The sequence below is a fragment of the Rhinolophus ferrumequinum genome, chromosome 5 (genome assembly GCF_004115265.2).
Source record: "Rhinolophus ferrumequinum isolate MPI-CBG mRhiFer1 chromosome 5, mRhiFer1_v1.p, whole genome shotgun sequence".
Lineage (NCBI taxonomy): Eukaryota > Metazoa > Chordata > Mammalia > Chiroptera > Rhinolophidae > Rhinolophus > Rhinolophus ferrumequinum.
Genome location: NC_046288.1, coordinates 25,688,916 through 25,713,272, shown reverse-complemented (window position 1 = coordinate 25,713,272; position 24,357 = coordinate 25,688,916).

The window sequence follows — 24,357 nt, the reverse complement described above, 5'->3', positions numbered from 1 at the left end:
TTATCTTAATTTCCTAATATTTTATGGTACAACCCTTTTTTCCTAGCTATGGAAAGTTTAAACACTTGATATATTTAAAATTAATGAGCTATGTTTTTCTTTAAAATACATATTTTTTAACCAATTCTAGTGATCTTTTCTACCACCTAATACCAATGAACAACATTTCACCATTTAAAAAGAGCATTAATATATATTAAAACTAAAGATGAAAGGACAAATGCATTATTTGTGATATGGGAAGAAATGGCACTAATATTCATCTTCACTTATTGTTCCCTTATTCAAAAGCATGTTTTTATTGTTGCTATAAATCTGAAACAACTCACATTTTGTAGGTTATTTCAAATAATATGGATTTTATTCATATACATATTTATTTAACTGGGAAATTTAGTCTTAATTGATATCAAGTAAAAAATATATATATCAGTATGCTGAAATAAGTTTCACACAGAAAGATTAAAAGGAATGTGAAGGAGAGATTTAGAGTCATGGAGAATAGAATGGAAAACTCAAACAAACAAACAAACAAACAAACAAAAAACTTGAATATAGTTTCCAGAAAGAAAGACTAGAAGAAATAGAGAAAATATTTAAATTAAAGATTGCTGACAATTTTTTCCAAGATACAAACTCTAAATTTTCAAGTAATCTCTCCCTACTAAGTGTCAAATAAAATAATAATTAAGAAATCCACAGCTCATTACAAGTTAGTGAATATACAAAATTAGGACATGGAAGGACAAAATCTTAAAAAGCCCCCAAAGAAAAAAAACAAAGTAGTCTCCAGAGTATGGCAATGAGATAAAGATTAAAAGAAAACAAAAGAGAAAAATTATTTTGAATTATGAATATCAGTTTAGAAATCCAGTAATTTATGTCAAGATCATAAAATACACGGATCACTTGATGTCATATTCCATCACGATTGTTCCAATGGCAAACATTGCTAATCAGGCAAAATGTGCTTCCTCTGAGCTAAAATGTGGCCTTGGCACTTTTTCCAACGTTGTGGTTGGCATTTGAGATGAACCACCATTTCTGTTAATGGTTATGGTTAAAAGAAAATATGAAGGATGGCAGATTTTCAGGCAGTCACAATAAAGTCACTCTGTGCCAAAATGATCTCTTCTCTCCGTCTGGCTTGGCCATTCACACCGGTTTCATGGCCCAGTGATGTCTGTGCTTCTTCCTGGTGGGATTTTCCAGCCACAGCGTAACCTCACTCAATTGTGATTTCTACTCAACTTCCTTCTCCTCTCTGAATTAGTGGGTATGAGTACTTTTCATCCTTCTTTTCTACTTATATTCTAGTTCATAAGATGAGAAGTAAAAAGTATCACTGTATTTATTTCAATACTGTTGTTATCAAGTTTTCCTATTTTATTTCACAGATGAGTTTTATCCTAATTTTATACCATGTTCATTTTCATGAAAATGTTGGAATTAGGAGAAATGTTGTCATTTTCCTTGGAAGTTCTGCCAATGTCTATTTTTAATATTCCTACACACTGAGAGGTTTTCCTGATGGTCAATGTTGGGAGAGTTTTACTATATATCCTAAGTTTTACTATATATCCTAAGGCTATTAGGACTCTAAGATTATTATGCTACAGGGCTTCTCAAATATTTCTATCAAAATAGTTCTCATAACAGGTGAAAAGGACTGCTTATCTCCAGTTTTCTGGAGGCATATTCAATATAGTCTTGGTGAACAAAACATTTTTTTTGAAATTGTAAGTTTTTTATACAAAGTGTGAAAATATTTCTTAACAGTGCCATATCAGTGTAGCTTTAATATAAAAATATTTGGAACTCACCAGTGACTAATTGATTTATTCTGAGAATAGATACACTTCTCCCTTGTACACCACCAGTTTACTCTCTTCGAGAAGGTACTGTACAGTAGTTTGAAAAGCCGGGTTCTGTGACAATCATTCAACATGAAATATATTTTATTGTAATGTCAAATAGTTATTTCTGAAATGAGAACAATAAAAATAATCTCAATTTCTTAGAGAGACATAACAATCCATTCAAAAAATACCTGAAATTGCAATTACTGATATAAAGTCCACATTAATTTAATACAATCTTTATGTGTCTTTATCCTATAGCATAGGATAAAATGTAATGGTAAAATATGTCCAAGCACCTGGGCTTTTCTAAGAATGACAACAACAAAATCAATAAATTCTATAAGTTATTGTTTTTGAAATGAATTTCTTAATTCATGAACAATAGCACAAATATATACAAACCATATATAAACATAATGTAAAATAATACTTCACAGATCACTTTCCAGTTGTGTGAATTGTACAGTAATGATACAAATCAATTGGCAAGCAGAGCAAAATGAGATGGCCTAATGCCATTTTCCAAGGTAGGCAGGAAATATTTTTCCTAATAGGACATACTTTATATGCCCTCTATCCTTAAATTTTATTTAGTAACAGGATTAAGAAGTATACCATCAACATGTGTGATTTATTTTCATGAGCTATACAGACAAATCTTTAAATGATGTGCTTTTTAAATTTGTAAGTAATTTATTATACATTTTAAATGCTCTGGTTATTTTACTCTTCAATCTGTCCTTTGGTTTGAAATCAGAATTAATTCTGAAAAACAAAACAGTGCAATTAGCTCAAAGTTTTAACTTGTTTCTGCCACTTATTTTTGTCAATGATCCACACATAGTTTGAAGTTTTGAAAAAGAATGGCATCTAGAAGTTTAATTTATGTAATTGTTAGAATTTCAAGATTTTTAAAAAAAAATTAATTTGAGACACAGCAGTGTGTAAAAAGATGTGAAAGAACTAGAGCTCTCCTAAGCTCCAACACTAACTCTGTGTAATTTTACCAAAAAAATGGACCTAAATTCTAACACCTATATCATTATTCAAGCTTTGTTTCCCTTCTAGAGCTTTGTTTCCCCTTCTAGAACTAAAGTTCTATTTGTTGATACACTCACACATTGTGGCATTGACAATTTTTCAGCAGCCTGATGACTTATAGTACATTGTTCCAAGGAATGTAAATCATCAAAAGAATTTCACAAAAACATTTTTTTGGCACTTTTAACTGCTTATTGAGAATTTCTTGACAGCTGAGTTCATCAAAAGTGACAAAAAGCAATTAATTGTGTTTTTCCTCACTACATCTTCAAAGTACTGACTACAACCCTCATTTAAGACCCCAGGAAACATCAGTTTTTGTTTGTTTGTTTGTTTTTTGTTTTGTTTTTTTTTGTAGAAAACATAGAATTTGGAATTGCTAAAAGCAGCATGGGTTAATATCTTGATATATACACTTAAAGGAATATGTGAAGGACTAAAGTCAACCCACTCAATAATGAAGAGTTAAATAGATGTTTCACAGTTGAAGACTTCAACAATACTTTGAATTGCTTCTTAACAGAACTTAATAGTAAGAGAAAAATTAAGCCTATCTGTATTATTACAAGTTTATTTTATTTACTAATGTCCATTGACAGACAATTTGTAAATTTTAAGAAAAAATTTTTCAAACATTAAAATGTAAATAGTAATTTAACCAAGTACATAATGAGGGCATATCATTAAAATGTACACTTTGGTTTAGAATTTAATGATTTTACTTTGATGATGTTAGCTAATCTGGCATGCTAAAATGGGTATCCTTTATGTGTTATTATTGAGGAACGAAAGATTCTGGTATTTGTTTTCTGGAGGGACCGTAGGCATTTTGCAGAGCCATATACATTGCAATTGAAATATCTGCTGATATGGAATATTAGTGATACCCACCTTTCCTTTGATTTAGAAGCTAGATTCAAAGAAAAAAGCAAATTTGGAAATGATGCTACAAGTAAATTTCCACATAGTTCATCATAGCAAAAATATAGGAATTATATGATCGTATAAAATCTAAAGACATTAACATCATTGTCAGTTATTAGGCTCTATTAATGGGATGGCAGAATGACAGATTAAAAACAAACAAACAAACAAAAAACAACTAGTTACTGCAAGTGTTAATTCATGTGTTCTAAGTGGCTTCCTTCTTATGACTTATAATTTTATTGAGAGAGAGTGATTTATAAATGTAAATCTCCATTATATTCAAAATCCCTGAGACAATGGCTTGATTTGTTTTGTCTCCTCTGCCCCTCCCCTCTCTTCATGCACAGACACGCACACACGCACACACACTCACTCACAAATACACATAGGCATACACAGAATCTTAGAAACCAGCAGGGGTGCAACCAACATACCTATCTCAACATAATTCCTTTGTTTCTGTATTTGTATCAGTAATGAAGCTTAACTAAGAACAAACAAGAAAAGTCCAATTTAAAAAGAGAGAAAGAAAACAATGAATAGTAAATGCAAAGATTACAAATATTAAAAGTAGTTTGGCAAAGATATTTCTCTGTTTATCTTACTTTCAAACTCCTACTTTTTTGCTGCTACTGTGTTTGCTGCTAGAAATAAAGATTCTACATGTCAATAAAATCTCTGTAAATCTGGAATAAAAAGAAATAAAGATTCTAGTTTGCCTTGCTCTCTTTTAAAATGTTGGAAATGCAGCCTTTTGAAATTATTTCTAGGAATTTTATTTCTCAATAGCACTTAGACAGGAGATCGAGCTCTCTGTATTTTTTAAAATTTCTTATAGAAATAATCAAATTCCAGAATTATAAAGATGTCACATTGAAAAGCAATAGAAAAATATATCTCTGATGTTAGTCTTTTGTTGCCTTTTGCTAAGTATCATTATAGACATTTCTTTATGCATCTATATATAAAGATGGCTATATACATATATTCATGCATGCATAGATGGATGGATGGAAAACAAATAGACAGATATATATTAAAATGCAATCATACTTTAAAAGATATTTAAGATAAGAATTATTCAGTGGAAACAATCTATCTTAGCATGACAATATTAGGGCAGTGTGTTGTCTTGTAGTCAGTTTTCTTGCATCTAAGCTATGTGTCCCAAAAACACATAGGTCGCTGTAAGAGTGGGCTTGGTTTGGGTTGAGTGTAGCTCTAAAAATTTCAAAGGACATACACATTTTATTCTACAAAGCTGCCTAATTCCTGAGGTTAGACAATGCTGTAGCCCTTCCGGCCTTTCTGATGGAAGGGATATCTCTATCTCTATCTATCTATCTATCTATCTATCTATCTATCTATCTATCTATCTATCTATCTATCTATCTATCTATCTGTCATCTATATCAGGGTTTATTCCATTCAGTCAGGACTTGTTTCAGTATCATGAGTTTCTGCTCACTTTCCCAATTCCTAAACACGCCTAGAAAATGACATGATCAGAGCCATTCATTCTAGTACCTTCCTGTTACCATTAATATGTAGCACTGTCTATGCTCAGTGTCTTTGCTCCACATTTTCCACAGCGATATACTCATAACTCACCCATTTCCATCCCAATCAACTTTAAGATGGGAAGACATTGGTAAGATTAATTCGGAGGATTAATTCCATTCACCTGCTTAACTCAGTGCAATTTATCTAGGGGAGGCCAAGTACAGTGGTTTGCTTTATTCGCAGTTTTGCTTTCTGTGATTTCAGTTACCCATACTTAACTAAGGTCCAAAAATATCGAGTGGAGAATTCCAGAAATAAACATTCATATGTTTTAAATTGCTGCGCCACTTTGAGTAATGTGATGAAATCTCCCGACGGTCAGCTCTGACACACCGGGCCCTTTGTCCAGCATCTCCAAGCTTTGTGTGCTTCATGCCTATTAGTCACTTCCTAGTGGAGGGTTTCTGATCAACTGTCACAGTATTACAGTGTTCATGTTCATTAAGCCTCATTTTACTTGATAATGACACCAAAGCACAAGAGTAGTGATTCTTACAATTCAGATATGCCAAAGAGAAGCTTTAAGTGCTTCCTTTAAATGAAAAGTACAGTACAACAGGATATTTTGAGAGAGACCACATTCACATAACTTTTATTACAGCATATTGCTATAATTTTTCTATTTTATTATTAGCTATAGTTAATCTCTTGTACTTAATTTATAAATTAAGCTTTATCATAGGTATGTCTACATAGGAGAAAAGCATAGTACACATGGGGTTCAGTAACATCCTTTGTTCCAGGAATCCACTGGGAGTCTTGAAATGAATGTCCCCTGGGTAAGGGTAGACTACTGTAAACCTTATCCAGGATCTTTAGTTGCTTTTCTTGATAGCTACATTTTTTCCCTTTTGAGAGTTCATTTATTTTTCTCTTGTTTATTTGCTGTATATATTAATTTTTATATATATACATATATATGTATATATATGTTTCATTCATTGTGTATTAAGATAGGGACCATCTACAATTCTGTATTATTCTGTTCCACGCACATCTGGTCCAAGTTTTAATATCAGATTACATTTGCTTGCATACAAGTATGTACACACGCCAATAGAATATGTATGCAGGTTAAAGAGATAAAGTGTACTACTTGCTAAATCCTATTTCATACAATCATTAGATTAAAATTTTATGTTGTTCGAAAGGAAAAATGCCCACCAAATTATAATTTATGCTTCCTCACCATTTTATATCTTATGTTATACATCCTTTCATCCGGTGTTGGCAAGTTAATCACAATCTCAGCATGCTTCACTAACTTTAACATTATTTCTGAAGTATTGTAACTTTTTCCCCTAATCCAGATCCTCTGTCCCAGCTCCAAGAATAACATATAGCAAACTTTTGAGCATTCATTAACTAAATGTTATGCAATGAACTAGTTTTTTAACCTACAGTTTCATTATTAAAAACAATTGCTGGACTTACTAAGTAAACACTGAAAAATAAGTGTGTAAAACATAAATATTAAAAGCAAATTGAAATTCCATAATAAGTGACAGCTGAAGGATAATAGTGGATGATACTACATTAAGGCTGGCAGCTGTCAAGGAATTTATTTTTTAGCTTTAATATTCAAGTGACATAGCAAAAGCTACATGTGCCTTATATCTATTACTATTTAATATGAATATCATTAATCCATATCAAACATGGCATTATAAAACTATCATAAAAATGTTACTGCCACTTGATTGAATTGATTTTTATTTTTCCTCCACCTTTATATATATATATGTATATGTATATATACACACACATATATATACACACACACATATATACATATATACACACATATATGTATATATATATATGTGAGTATATATATGTGTATATATATATATTCACATATATATATATACACACACACATATATGTATATATTTAAAATGGTTGAATACTTCAGTCTCTGTCTAGAGACTGATGTATCTGATGCTGTGTTCTCTACTCGTGTGCTCTTTGTATCAAAATACTAGTGTTTCTGTAATGTTAGGCACGTAAAACATTAATATGTGTTCTACCACTAATTACATATGGTGGAAAGGCACCACCTGCTGAAACACATGCTTGAATATATACAACTGTCATTAGCAGATTAAAAAGCCAGAGTAGGACTGCATTAAAGAAAAAACAAGTATTTAGCTTTATTAAACCTGGTAGTTACCAAACTTTTGGACTTGCTGATTTTGCATATTGCAGAACTAGCTAGGAACTGGGATTCTCTGAGGATACCTAAGATTCTGATGAAGGGTAGAATTAGCTAACCAAATGCAGGCTGATATGAAAGTTGTACTGACAGTCAAAATGTTTATTTAACCAGCGTTCTAACCAGCTGCACTGGCACTGACCAGCCAGAGGATACCCATGCTGGAAAACGGGATCTGGATCCTAGAGATGGGTGCTGGAACACTTGCCTGGTGTTAACCCCTTTCTTCTTGGACGTTTAGCAATCACCATAGATGTATTTGAATATTTTAACAGAAGAATGAGTGTATCTCTGAATGTCAACTTTGTATAAGACTAACCTGTCCTAAGGGACAAGTCTGAGAAAAGGAACAGAGGTCAAAGGAGATGTGTTGTCTTTTTTAGTAAATTTGTATTAAATTAAATGAGCTAAATTTTTTGGAATTGTGAAAATGCACTAAGAAATCCCCTTGTTTAAGGCAGATGTAGAGGGCATAGACAGTCACTATTTTTTTAATTCTGGTGTAACAAAGTCTCTTCTCATTCTGTCAAATTGTCACTCCCTAATCTTTCTTTTCAAAGTTGCTAACTGATAACTAAGCAGGTTGCATTTATCTGGGATACAAAGTTCAAATTGTTAATCTGAGATCCTCCAGAAATTTATGCTGAGGTATAGATTTCAGCACTAGAAGTTTTGCAGGAGGTGTAGGGAATTCTACAGGAGAGTGAGGAAGTGATACAGTTAAGAGAAGGTAGTTAAAGTATGTATTATTAAGTCAGTCATGACAATAAGAAATGGCATCTTAATTCCTCTTAACCCCCTACTCAGCATTATCTCTCTCAAGGGGTAGTGGTTCTGTGCTATTCATTTATAAGCCAGCTTCTTGTTGGTGGTAGGGCAGTCATTGATTGAAAGCTAACTCAGGGAAATAGAGTGGTGTTAATTCAGTGCTTCTTGTATCCTGTGAGTACAGGCAGATCTTCCTTCCAGTGTTCTGGGAAAAAAAAATATCCACAGACCCAGAAATGCAGAAACTAGCACCTGGAAAGGTCAGAGGCATATGGGTAGCCACTGCCAGCTTCTGTTTCTTTAGGGCTACTAATTAGGCTGACCTAGGGTAGCCTGAACCAAGTTTCATCTCTTCAGAAAGAGATAGACAATGAATCTTCTTTAATCAAATTACCTGTGAGAAATATCATGTTACCCAGCAAGGGTAGTGACCAAGGCTCAAAACAAGGAACTCAAGAACATGGCAAAGAAATGTTTCTGTGTACATATTTGTGTGACTTCTACATGCTAGCTTTTAACAGTAACATCATTTGTCAGTAAGGGATTGATGAGCTATGAAATGTGTCCTCTCCACTTGATCATGATGGTTGAATGAATATCTGGCACCATGGTGCCAGAATGTTTAAAAATTCCGGAGGAGTGAGGCACCCAAACTGGTTAATGGATTTCCCACTTAGCTGAGATGCATTTACTTGAACTAAATGTATAATGTATTTTGGTTTGAAAAATAAAGATGAAAGACTCATCACCCAGAAATATTAAATGACTCTTAAAAATCAATGATAAAAAGACAGTCCACTATAAAAATGACTCTCTGTGTATGCTCTTCTCTAAGACAATAATTCAATGCTCAAAAAACATTAATATATATAGCATTAGTATATAAGGAAATGCAAACTAAAATCATAATAAGGTATCACAACTGCACCGCCTTAAAAGGTTAACATTAAAATTAATCACAATATTAAATCTTGCTGAGGATGTACAGAAATAAAAATTTTCATGCATGAGGCAGTAAAAACATCTTGGTTTGCCTAACAAAATCTTGGCTAAAGCTAATTGTCCCAGTGTCCTTTTCAAAAGAGCCATTTTTTTTTTCCTTTTAAAAGTATTGTAGTTTGGGCAATACATTATATGGATAAGTTATCTGAACTGTTGGTTGGAGTGGAAATTGGTATGACCACGTTTTAAAGTTTTTGTCTTTTCTATTATATTGGAATTTATATATAGCTTATCCTTTTTCTTTCTTTTCTTTCCTTTCCTGTTCTTTTTCTTGCTTTCATTTCTCTTTTCTGTCTTTTCTCCTTGAAAGTTTCTATCCAAAGCCCTTATGTGAGGACAAGGAAGGTAACTTGCAAAAGTTGAGGGGAGTCTGTGGCCTAAAGTGGGGTATAAGAACCCATACAGGGAAGGGGAGAACCCAGGATGGTGAGTGCTCTGCCATGGAGTATTGAAGCCCACAGAGTATAAGAAGGTTTCCATGTGTGTGTTGTACTAGTGTGGAGTTTTGGAACCCTAGTCGGGTGATGAGGGCATTTGGATAAGATGAGAGTATCACTGGTAGTAGTCAATTGGTTATAACAAAGAGGTTTGATCATAAAACCAGATTATTAAGTATAATTTGAGGAAGATTTCGCACTGTCACAGAAGGGAGTTAAAATATAGTTTGGGAAAAAAAACTAAAATAAAAATAAACCCTGTGTTACTGGACTGCAACTGGAGTGAGCTCATGTTGTCAAATCTGTAAAGAACTTAAATTCCCATCAACTGTTCAAGGAGTAAATAAATTATGGTATACTCATAGGATGGAATACTGAACTGCAATAAAAATAACTGATTTGCAGCTATATGAAACAATATAGATGAATCTCGTCAATGTATCTTTGAACGACTTATGCTAGACACAAAAGAATACATGTAATGCAATTCTATTTATGTAACATTTAAAAGCAGGCAAAAATAATTGTGTTTCAGGGTGTATGTGCTGTTGGTAAAAACATTTTAAAATATGGAAGGGATTGATGTTAAGTTCAGAATAGTGGATGTCTTCAGAGACACAATGTAATCATTGGAATAAGGAGTTGAAAGGGGTTTCTGAATTTCTGAGTTTCCTAACATAGGGGAAGGCTATATGGGTGTTTGCATTCTAATAAATAATGGAGTTGTACCGTTGTTGCTTTATGTATTCATTTTATATGTGCCATCTCAATTAAATCTCTGCTAAATGCTTGCTATAGAGATTTGAGGTTTAAACTTTATAAAGAAGGCTATGCTGTGCTAGCTATGTGTCAAATAAATCTAGCAATTAAAATCCTATTATTGCTTTGTTTCCCAAATTTTATAATAAAAAATCCATTTTTTCCCCTAATTTGTAAGAAGGAACCAAAGTGAATGTTGGATTACATTTTAAAATTATATATATATATATATATATATATATACACACACACACACACACACACATATACATATATATAAATTGATATATATGTAATTTAATATATTTAAAATATATAAATTAGTATATATATTTTATATATACTAAATTATATATATGTAATTTAGTATATATATATATATATATATATATATATATATATATATATATATATAATGTGCTCAGAATTTTAGCTCAGCTTTAAAATCAAGCAATAGTATACAAATGCCTAATTGTATTTGAATAAAACTTATAATTTATTTTTGGTGTAATTTTGATCAAATGACTTACTTTTCCTACACTAATTTTCTTTACTTTGTTCTTCATCTTTATGTGGAATCTACACAAAATATTAGGGGGGGAAATCAAAGCAAGGGTATACACATTACAAAATTTAGATCAGTATTATTTAACACCAAAAATACCTTGGTGTTACCTGAATATATAGTAAGAGATGTTATAATTGATTTAAATTTCCCCTCTGGCCTTCGAAGAATCAATAAGAATATGTAAAAACATAATTGTAAGTATATTGAGACCAATGATAGTGTTAATCAATATGACATTTATTTTTTATTACGTATTAGCACAAAATTACTATGAGTTAAAGTAACAGGGATATCACTAAATAGTAACAAAAATGCATTTACATTAGAGGTACAGCTTGAAAATTTCTCTAAAATTATTCATATTCCACTAAGTTAACAACTTGTAAAGGCTTTATTTATGTAAAAAGAGACAACATTTTAAATGTGAAAGTGTTCATTGCAATGAGTATAATCTTTTTACATCCAAAATTTTGTCTCTTTTTACAGTATGTATAAATGAGGACTTTATAAGTTTATCCCAGGTATTTCCAAAGCATTAAGTTGATATTTCTAGTTCTGCTCATAATGGACATTAAACTTAAATCCCTGCTGTAAGCAACTATAAAACTGGACAAAATATAGTTTCTGGCATTGGGCAATATTGGATAACATGGGACTGTGGTCCTTGAGAAAAGGGAAACATATGCATCTGAGATGAGCTCTACATTTATCCAGGTGCTTTGCGTGGAGGCACATATGAAACCTAGCACAGAGTAGTGGATCTTAGACAGTAGTGGTCTTAATGGATGGAAGAAACAGAAATTGGAGTTTGTGGCTGCTGAAGCTGATGGCATTTACAGAAGAGCCTAATGGAGAGGAAAGACCTGCATAGAAAATGAGCCACATACATTTTTATGGAGACTCCTTTAGGTCTTTGGCTAAATATAAAGCTTCACATACCCAACATAAGATTCTGCCAATCCTGGCAGAAAGAAGCAAATACTTGGGAACTGTGAGTTGAATGGAAATTCTGGAGGTTACATATTATTGGATGATGTTAGGTTTCTGGCTTACTACTGGAATAGAAAGAACTGAGGGAAATCTCCAAAATTTCAGTTGGAACCTCAGGAAACCCACTCCTAAGGAATAAGAGTATAGGCTACTATAGACCCACTCAGTCAAAGCTTAAAACTAAACTTTTTCAGGATTAATATGAGCGACCATATGTTAACTGCCTTCTAGAACTAAATCCAATAATTACTAATAGAAAAGGCACAGTCTTGAAAACCACAGCAGTTATAATAACCAGCAAACAACAAAATATTTGTATATATTGAGAAGCAAGTAAGTGTGACTCATAGCCAGGAGATAAAAAGAATGGTCAATAGAAACAGAATCAGCTAGAAAATATCCGTAACCTTGAAGACAGGTCAATAGAAATTGAAAACTAAAGCACAGAGTTTTAAAAAATCACCTTAAAAAACATAAATAGAACCTGATATTGTGTTAGACAATATCAAACAGTCTACCAAACACAATCTGAAGCTCATAGAATATATGAAAATGTAATTATAAGTATAGAGGGACCGGTGACAGTGTTGATTTATATGACATTGATATTGTATTACCTATTAGCACAAAATTAATACAGGATAAAGTCGCAAGGGTATCACTAAACAGTAGCAAAATGTAATCTGATGCTCTAAGAAGAGAAGAAAGATGAGAACACAAAAAATATTTGAAGAAATAATGATTATTTTTCCCCAAATTTGAGGAAAATGTCAACACACAAATTTCAGAACAATAAATGCCAAGCCACAAATATATAAACATAACCACAAGTAAGAATATCACGATAACAGTTTCAAAACAAAGATAAAAAGATTGAAAGTAACTACAGGAAAAAGATAGATTATACATAGGACAGCAACAAAATGAAAGCTTTTTGACCTGTTTTCAGAAAAATGTAAACAAGAAGGCAATGAATGACATTAAAAAGGCGGAAAAAAACATGGTAAAAACAATAAAAACAAAAAGAATTTTTCTAGAATCCTATCCACAATAAAAATATCTTTCAAAAGTGAAAGTGAAATAAAATATTTTCAGATTTTTTAAAAAAAGAAAAACTCCAAAATTTATTCCCAATAAAATTATCTTACAAGAAATGCTCATGTAAGTTAATCATGCCAATGGAAAATGGTATCTATAAAAACTTGAATCTACATGAATAGTGAGTACTGAATGAGGTAAATATATGGGAAAATGTAAGAGATTTCCCCCCTCATATCTTAATTTCTTCAAAATACAATTGAGTGTTTAGAGTAAACATAATAACATTGCATTGTGAGGTTTATAGCATATGCAATATTAAATGTATACTCATACAAAGGACTGAGAAAGGTAAATGGAACATATTGTAGTGAGGTTCTTACAATATATGTATAAAGATATAATGGCAAGTCAAGGTACAAGGTAATAAAAACGATGAACATTGTAGTCACTGGAGAACCACAGAAAACACAAATACAGTAAAAAAAAAAGGATTGCTAAAAAGCCAATAGAAGAAGTATAATTCAATATTTAAAATATTTGATTAATATGAAAAAAAGGTATCATGATAAAAAGCAAGTAGGAAAAAGATGAGCGACAAAGAGAGAACAATTTTAGCAAGATGATTGAGTTAAACCCTACAACGTCAGTAATTTTCAACTGAAAAACAGAGATTTTCCAAATGGATACAAGTGCAAGACCCAACTGTGTGTTGTTATAAGATATTCCCTGAAATTGTAGTTACAGATAGGTTACAATTAAGATAATTGTACAGATAGGTTACAATTAAGGAAAAAACATGTCAAAAAATAATAGTCATTAGAAAGCTGGAGTGCCTTTATTAATACCTGTTAAAATAGACTTTAATACAAGGAGTTCCAGAACTAAACATAAAACTTTCATAAAGATTAAAGTTAAATACATCAAAAAGTTTTAACAGTCTTAAATGTGTTTGCTTCGACTACTGAGTCTCAAAATGAATAAAGCAACAAGAGACACAGAAGAGTATGAAATGGAAGGCGAAATTGTCAAAAATGGAAAGAGAAGGAAGAAAAAGACACATATGCCTTGGAAAGTTTAGAGTTCAAGAAGAAATATGTCTTTTAATATGAACTTTCAAAGAAGACTTTGCCATCTCAGTGGAAATGAAGAGATTAGTAGAAAATGAACTGGAAAGTCATCATGAAAGAGGAAGGTGGTTAGAAAGAGAAATCTAAGTTAGTCCTGAAGTAAAACTAAAATGGAATATATCAGTGCACACATAAATATCAATATTTAGACATTTTTATTTAAATCTGTATTATAGACTGATATTTGACTTCAAATCTAGGACCTGGAAAATCATTTAACTATTTCAAAAGATTATTTATTCTTTACTGAGTGTAAACACATTCCATAGATCTATGACAAGAATTAATACTATTATTGATATTTAAAATACAACAAATATTCATTAAGTATATGTAAACAGATATATGCATATCTGTGTTATGTTTACATTAAAATTTGCAAGAGTAGGAAATCAAAAGTATAAAACACTTTGCATTGTCTTAAGAGATAGGCATCATGTAAAATGTGTACAACTAATGTAATTATTAGCTATAACCAAAAATATCATCATCCTCACCTATTAACTAATTGCTATAGACTAACTGTATGTGTCCCCACAAAATTCATATTGAAACTTAATCCCTAATGTGATAGTATTTGGAGGCTGAGACTTTGGAGGTGATTAGGTCATGGGGGTGAAGCCCTCATGAATGGGATTAGAGCCCTTATAAAGAAACTCCAGAGAACTTCTTTACCCCTTCTCCCAAGTGCAGACACAGTGAGAAGATGACCATATATGAACCAGGAAGAAGACTCTCACCAGACACCAAATCTGCCAGCACCCAACCTCCAGAGCTATGAAAAATAAATTTATGTTGTTTATAAGCCTTGGAGTCTATGCTAGTATTGTATTATACAGCCCCCCACAAACAGACTAAGGTAGAACTATTCACTGGTGATTATACAACATCAGAAAATACTCAATTTCCAATAACTAAGTAACTAATTAAAATAAAATAAGATAAAAACAAAACACAACAAATTTAAAAAATAATGGCAATTTACAGACAATGCCATACAATAGTTAAGCCATAGAGCCATTTTGATTACTCAGAGAGAATTATATATAGTAAAACAATCCTGGAAATCTTTAAGTAAAACAAAATATCTGTAACAAAAGAGTATCATTAGAAAACACGGTTACATGGAGTTGCTATTATACTGTCATGGACTCAATGCATCCCATTAAAATTCATATGTGAAGCTCTAACCCTCAATGTGATGGTGTTTGGAGGTGGGACAGTTGGAAGTAATAATGTTAGATGAAGTCATGAAGGTGGAGTTCCCCTAATGGGATTAGTGTCTTTTATTAGAAGAAAAAGAGAGATGAGAGCCGCCCCCCACCCATTTCTACTCCTCCCTCCAGTGAGAGGGCAGCTGTCTGTAAGCCAGAAGAGGGCTCTCACCAGGAATGAAATCAGCCTTGATCTTGGACTTCCTAGCCTCAAGAACTGTGACCTTCAAAGCACAAAATTTTTAAATTATGCTACGTGAAAGAAATTGGACACAATGGTCATGTATTGTATGATTCCATTTATATAAAATGTCCAGAATAGGCAAATATAGAAAAATAGTAGTTACCTGAGGCTGGTGGGAGGGAGGAATGGGAAATAATGGCTAACAGGTAGGGGCTTTGTTTTGTGGGTGATGAAAATGTTATGTAATTACAAAGTGGTGATGGTTGTTCAACTTTGTAAGTGTACTAAAATCCACTGAGTTGTACACATTAAAAGAGTGAATTTTACTGTGTGTAAATGACATCTGAATAAGAATGAATGCTGGTTAGCATCAAACTTTATGCTACCATGATAGAGTTGAGATACAGCTAATGAATTTAGTATCTTACATAATTTGCATAGTAGGCGTATTTCTTGTGCCTGGTTTTTGTAAGAAAACATATTTAATGTAATCATTGGCATCATTATTCTACATAAAGAGGGTATAAGAATTGACTCTGGGTGGTGAAGACACCCAAAATGCTACTTCCAGGGAAAGTGCTCATTTATATGTTAATTGTAGCATTATTTACAGTAGCTTAGATATGAAGGCAACCTGGGTATCTCTGAATGGTTGGATGGATCAATAAGAGGCGGCGCACATATACAGTGGAATATTACTCAGCCATTAGAAAGAATGAAATCTTGCCATCTGTGACAACATGGATGGACCTAGAGAGTATTGTTCTGAGTGTAGTAAGTCAGACAGATAAAGACAAATGTCACATGATTTCACTTATAAATGGAATCTAAAGAACAAAATAAACAAATGAAACAGAAACAAACAGATACAGAAAACATTTTGTTGGTTATCAGATGTGAGGGGGTTTGGGAGTGGGTGAAAAAGAGACGGGATTGAGAAGTACAAACTGGTTGTTATACAGTAGTCGTGGGGGTGTGGGGTATAGCATAAGGGATATAGTCGATAACATTGCAATAACTATGTATGGGGTTAAATGGATAGTAGATTTATCAGGGTGATAGATGGGAGGTGGTTGGTGGAAGGGTGGAAAAGGTGAAGGGATTGAGAAGTACAAATTGGTAGTTATAAAACAGTCATGGGGATATAAAGTAAAGAAAGCATAGGGAATATAATCAATAATATGGTAATAACAATATATAGTGCCAGGTAGATACTAAACTTGTCTGGGGGGGGTCACTTCTTAAATTACATAAATGTCTAACCATTAGGCTGTACACCTGAAACTAATATAAAGTAATATTGAATGTCAACACTAGTTGCAAAATTTTAAAAGGGGAGAAAAACAAAGATGAATAAGAGGTCCAAATTTCCAGGTATAAAACAAATAAGTCATGGAGATATAATATACAGCATGGGGAATATAGTCAATAATATTGCGATAGTGTGGTATGGTGTCAGATAATTGCTTGACTTATCATGGTGATCACTTTTTTAGCATAAGGAATATAATCAATAATATGGTAATAACTGTGTATAGTGCCAGGTGTGTACCGTTGAAAAACTATGATGTACACCTGAAACTAATATAATATTGTATGTTAGCTATATTTTAATAACAATCTTTAAAAATATTAATGTATATACTTTAGTCAGAAATATGTGTGTATATACACTTATATATATGGATATTTAAATATAAAATACTAAACTATCTTGAGATTCAAATTTAAATAATTTTGACATCTTTTGAGAAAGCTGGAGTTATGAATTATATTTATCAATATATAGTTCTCGGAATGCTTATCAGTGTTTCTAAAACATTTAATCACGTATGACATTAGTAATTTTGTGATAGATATATACCACCTATACGAGTATTTAATTAATAATTACCTTTGATTTTACTTGCATTTAAAGAGTACAATTGAATATGTTTAAAAAGGATATTTTCCATCCGTAGAATAAATATAAAGTCAGCATTGCTTGTAACTAAAATAACATAACCATGAAAGATCTTAACTATGAAATTTAAAACAATAAATAAAATGAAGTTTAGAAAATAAAATTCAGTTATTTAGAACCTCCTTAAGCTATCTAGTAATCCATCATTTAATATGTGACATGTTTGGATTAATATAGCCTCACTAGCTTTTAATTATTCTGTAGCTCTCAAAATATAGATCACTTCTTCTACAATAAATTAGTTCTGCATGTCCTGTGCTCCAGTGTTAATTCTATCACTTTATCACCCGAAAGCTTTGTAATAATTTGTTCATGTTCTTTCCTCTGTGACAGACTAGAAGTTCTAGGACAGTGTCATGACTCCCTCGGTCACTGTTCTATTCCTAGTGCCTGGCAAAAAGACAACTGTACAGTAAGCACTTAATAGGCATTTGTTAGAATAAATGACCAAAGAATGAGCATATGCATAAAAAGTTTTCTAAATTAACTTATTTTGCTTCTACTGCAGGCTTATTTACATTACTTTATAAGGTGTTTTATTATAAAAGAGTTAGTATTATGTAGGCCCATGTTTTTGAAAGACCTTAATTTCAGTATTTTAAAAATGATGTTTTTAAATTTAATATCTAAACAGCCATTTCTTGTGTGTGTGTGTGTGTGTGTGTGTGTGTGTGTGTGTGTGTGTGTGTTAAAGAGAGAGAGAAAGAGAGAGAAGAGAGAACATGTGACAATCATTTTATATAATTTATACCAGGGGACAAATAAACCTCTTTGTTTTTCCCTTCCATTTATAGAAATTGGTGAGAGAGATAAGAAAGTCTAAAGATTTAGAACTCTGCTTGTTTCTCTATGTTGGTAAAAGGTGTGAATTGTGTTTCATCAGAGGCATTAAACGTGAGTGAGATCTGGGACTGAGGTGGGGATGGAGAGCGAAACTGGTCTGCAAAATAAATGAGGGGATCTTTTGTTTCTTTACTGTGGGTGAGGAATGGAGGAACCAAGAAACTCTAGGGTAAGGAGGTACTGTGTCCTGGGCAAAGGGGTACTGGAAGACAGGGCCTGGGAAGACGTTGGAAGTGGATATGGATACTGGCAACTTGGATAAAAAAGAAAGTTTCCTTAACCAAATGATGCTTTAGACACATACATGTCCCTGCTTTTAATGTGTTGAACTTGTGCTTTCTGATATGTTTAATTTTAACTATGGAAATAGAATGGAGTTCCGCATCTTAACCTGTGAAATGTGAGAGAAAAGATAGCCATAAAAAATGAAAGTGCCAGAAGTTTCTGAGGGGTAGAAGGAATTGGGTCCTCAGAGAGAACAGGGACTCCGAATCAAAAGTACTGTATCTGTATTAACCAGAGGTCTTTATAAATTCATGGAAATATTAAGAAGGTCATTGTATTTTCCCTAGGAAACAAATAGGTGGATATATCAAATTTTGTTTAAATTTCCAAGAACAGAGTAATATTGGTTAACATCTGGATCACATTTCATTGACTAATTCAATGTGTCTCATGAGTCAATTTGACCCATCACTGTTACTTTAATTTGACAGACATTTAGATTTAATAAACATCTTCTAATCTTTTGTTCATTTAGGCATTTAACCTTTTTTGAGAGACTGTGTATGGCTAAATGCTGTCGTGTGTGGACAATTTAATCAGCCGGATTTTTTCTGATAATGAACATACGTTATTATAGAGAATATTTCATAACTGTATCAAATGACATACAAAGCAGAAAGAGTTAAGCAGCATGAAAAGGGACAAATGAAGTTTATGGGTCATCAGAGGAGAGGGAATTTTTCCGCATTTGTAAAGAAAAAGAGATATTGATAGAAAAAATAGAGTTTGCATTGGGCCTAAAAAAGATTTGGTCACATAATGAGGTACAAAAAAAAAAAAAAAAAAAAAAAAACACAAAAAAACAGATATAGGAAAATGCATGGGGAATATGGAGAACATCAAATTCTTATGTGTTGTAGCATGTGAAGAAGAGAAATAAGTGAATAAATTATAAGGCAAGAATATAGAGTCGAATTTCAGAAACCAAGATTGTCAGTCCTAGGAGTCCTGTTCTTAGCAAGGAAGGATTCTTTACAGGAGTTTTAGGGAGTTGAGGGGAGCAGCAAGAGATTCTGGAACTCTACTTCAGAAATATAAATCCTTTAACTCTGTGTTGAATATTTTGCATAAAAATATTGAGAAACCATTGCTAAATTCCTTAAAGAACTCACTTGAATTAGGGGGATTGCTGAGAAATGGTTTATGGTTGTGGGCACATGTCAGAAAGCTTTCAGAAGTAGAATGTACAGAACAAGGCGATGCAATACCCAGGCTTTCCCATCTGTTAATGCCACTGACATTCTCATGATTGTTGAAAGGTGAATCATAGGAGCCATTCCAGATATCCCCCTTTTCTTTACCCCACACGACTGATTCCATAATAGATCCTTAATCTCTCCACTGCTTTCCATCTCCAACCTGGCCTCCTTCTGTTTTCTCTGATTTCACGCTTGCTATCTCCTAGCTCATCTCCGCTAAACAGCCAAAGATGTATATTTTTTTAAAATCTTAATTCAACTCATAATTCTTCAATGTAAATATATCAGGGACTTGTTATACTAACAATAAAGTTCTAGTTCCTCACTATGGAGTGTAAAATCTGGTATTATCTGTTCCATGTAGTTCTATTACTCATTATACTTTATCTGTACTGGCTTTTTTAAAGTTCTGAAACATTCCAACTCTTTTTCCCACTTCTAGGACTTTGCATTTGTCTGTTTTTCTTGATGAAATGCAACTTTTTCTTTTTTTTCTTTCTTTCTTTTTTTTCTTTTCTTTTCTTTTCTTTTCTTTTTTTTTTTTTTTTTTAAGTTTTGTTGCATGCCAGACTCTGGCTCATCCTTTAGTTGTCAGTTCAAATGTTATTGCTTTAGAGCCACATTCCCTAATGATTCTCCCTGAAGTATCCACAGTACTTCCAATATTTTATTCTCTGTCATATCAACATAAACATTTCTCTATGGCAATTAACACAATCCTCTCTTCCACGGCACTATTTTTCCTTCTTAGTAACATAGCAATCTAAAATATCATATTCATGTATTTGTTTACTTGTTTTTTTCTTCTTCTAGGAGGTAGCGCTCATATTTTGTCCTTATCTATATCCAAGGACCTAGAAAATTGCCTGACATTTAGGGGCTGAACAGTATGCATTTTAAAAATTAGTGGATAAATGATAGCAATAAAACAGGGAAAGTTATTAAAAGCAACTCTAACATCCTGTTTGAGGGCTAGGAGAATGGTGATATCTTTAATAGAACTGAGGAACTGGTGATAGAAAGGGTATTAGGAAGGGAGAAGAGCAAGGTAGGGAGCAAGAAGGGAGAGGCACAGGTTAAGATAGCTGATTTTTACAACGTAAGTTTTAGAAGTACAAAGCCCTGCGGGGATATAAAGGTAAATACACTGTGTTTCTATCCCTAGTACTCCCCATTTAGTACCTTATAGTTCTGTGTACGAGTATATATGTAACTGTGGAGAGGCAATGAAGTAGATATCTTCAGTTACAGTTTTAGTTCCTCTGACCCACTAGAGCCTATGCTGCAAGAACGCCCTGATCAAGAGTATTCTCAGGTCCTGTAAGACAAATCACGTTCCAGGTTTGAACTGTATACATCAGAGTCTAAGCAAAAAAACAGATGACATATGCAAGTAAGTTATGTAAGGCACCATAGAAAATTGTGGGCATGGTTATTAAAAATCAATAAAGGATAATAAAGCACAGTGGGGACCTGTTAATGCATAGGCCTGTAAGGATAGCAGCGGGGAGCAGTTGCCTAATGGAACCAACCTGGTGTTCATTAGGGAGGATGCTAATAGAATAGAAACCTTCATTTCATTCCTCTGTACTCCATGATAAACTTCTGACACTGCTCATTGGCCAACTGTGGGAACAGAGTCCCAGAGAGCAATTTCCAGGCTCTTGACCTCACTTGGAAAGGTGCTGGCTCCGCTGTAACTAGATGGCCATCAGCTGTAACCAGTTAGCCATTAGCCACTAATATAACTGCTGTTGCTACACTAGCAAGTCGGTTGGTTCTGTTGGCAGAGAAGCTGACGGCGGATTGCGGCTAGCAAGTGGGGTTAGCAAGAGTTGGATGGCAGATTGCAGATCATGTGGATCCTACTTCCTGTGTTTCGTCGGGCCACCAGAGAGACAGGGATACAGGAAGACTCCCTGTTTGGGTACTGACAGATGTTTGCTTTTGTGCCTCGACCAGCCACCATCGAGAATATAATGGTATGACTCCCCTATCTATGGTTCCATTGATGTTCCTTTTTGGCCTCATCATATCCTGTGTTCTTGTGCGGGAAGCGGGAACTGAAACCTTGTATGACCAATCCTACAAGAAACCCAAGGGCAAGAGAACCTGTTGTTTATTATATAAAATTCTACCTCCTAAACGACAGAAGAGTTAAGTAGCATGGAGTTCCACTGTTTTGTCCTTATCTGTATCCACAGAATCTGAAATAATGTTCCTGGAGCATAGTAGTTCCTCATTAAGCATTTTCTTTTTTTAAATATTTTTATTAAATATATAGTTAGCATACAATATTATATTAGTTTCAGGTGTACACAATATTCAACCTTTATATACTTAAAGAAGTGATCACTGTAAGTCCAGCAACCATCTGACACCTTATCATGTTATTGCAATATTACTGACAATATTCCCTATTTTGTACATTACATCCTCATGACTTATTTATTCTATACCTGAAAATTTGGACCGTTTACTGCCCTTTACCTTTCCTTCCCTTTAAAATTTTTCAGTTACAGTTGACATTCAATATTATTTTACATTCATGTCAGGTGTACAGCATAGTGGTTAGACATTTATATAATTTAAGAAGTGATCCCCCTGACAAGTCTAGGATCCCCTGGCACTACGCATAGTTGTTATCATGTTATTGATTATATTCCCCATACTTCAGTTTATATTGCCATGGTAATTTTGTAACTAACTACCAATTTTTATTTCTTTATCCCTTCACCTTTTTCACCCTGCTCCACAGCTCCCCCCATCTATCACCCTGATAAATCTAGTACCCATCTGACACCATATGTAGTTATTACAATATTATTGACAATATTCCTTATGCTATACCCTACATTCCCATGACACTTTGTAACAACCAATTTGTACTTCTTAATTCTTTCCCCTTTTTCACCCATAACCTCAAACTCTTACCCACCTGGCAACCATTGAAATGTTCACTGTATTTGTGAGACTGTTTCTGTTTTGTTTCTCTATTTTGTCCTTTAGATTCCACATATGATCAACATCACATTGCATCTGCCTTTCACTGTCTGACATCCTCCACTCAGTGCAATACCCTCCAGGTCCATCCGTGCCTCAGCAGATGGCAAGAACCCATTCCCTTCCATGGCCAAACAATATTCCATTGTATATATATGTACCACCTCTTCTTTATCCATTCTTCCATCAATGGACACCCAGGCAGCCTCTACATCCTGGCCATTGTAAACAATACTGTAATGAACATATGGATGCATACATCCCTGCGAAAGAGCGTTTTGGGTTTCTTCAGATCAGTACCAGGAAGTGGAATTAATGTGTCCTTCTTTATCTCTTGTTATAGCCTTTGTTTAAAGTCTGGTTTGTGTCCTTTAAATATTGTTTCCCCAGCTTTTAATTCTTTTTTCATTTCCATTTTCATGGAATAACTTTTTCCATCCCTTTACTTTCAGTTTGTGTGTGTCTTTCAATCTGAAAGAGTCTCTTGTAGGCAGCATATTTTATTTTCTTACAGCCACCCTGTATTTTTGATTAGAGTATTTATTCCATGTACATTGCAAGCAATAGTTGATAGATATGTAGTTATTGCTATTTATTATTTTATTTTTAAATATATTCTATCTTAAAGAAATCCCTCTAAGATTCCAAGTGTTGAACATGGGACTTGGGCTTACATCTTTCAAATTCCAAAATCAGTCACCTGAAAAAGGGATATTCTTTGTTCGCAATGCATACTAACCATCCCTTTCTCCCTGTGGTCATTAGTTTTCCAAATTATTTTATCATACTTATTCTCCCTTCTATAAATTGAAATAATTAGATGATATGATTTTTAAGATTCATGCCAATTCTGAGGTTCTATTTATCTAGATACGTTATAATTATCTCTGTAATATTATAGTATAAAAAATAAATGAAGGTTTGAAAGCAAAATATGCAAAATACCAAGGGAACATGAAAGCAGTAATAATTACTCCTCAGTAACCTGGATTCTTAAAGAAATATTCAGGAAGTAAGCACCAAAGGATAAGTCAATAACACCTTTACATTAGAAGCAATTACATTATATTGTGGGTAATGTGTTTTTTAATGAGTTGAAACTGCTTTTATATTGGGTGATTTATCACATATGCAATGAAGCTGCCTAATTAATAATAAAATAGAAATTATCAAGTTTGAATTTCATTGAAATCTGTCCTTCAATTATATTGGCTTTCTGAAGTTGGTGTCATGTGATTCCAGAGGGTATTTCTAAGAGATTCATGGGCCAAACCATATTTTAGTGTTCCTAAAAATAGGAATTGTCATATCTTCCCTTGCACATTAATGTGAGTCATGGAAAATTTTTAGAATTGTACGAAAGGTA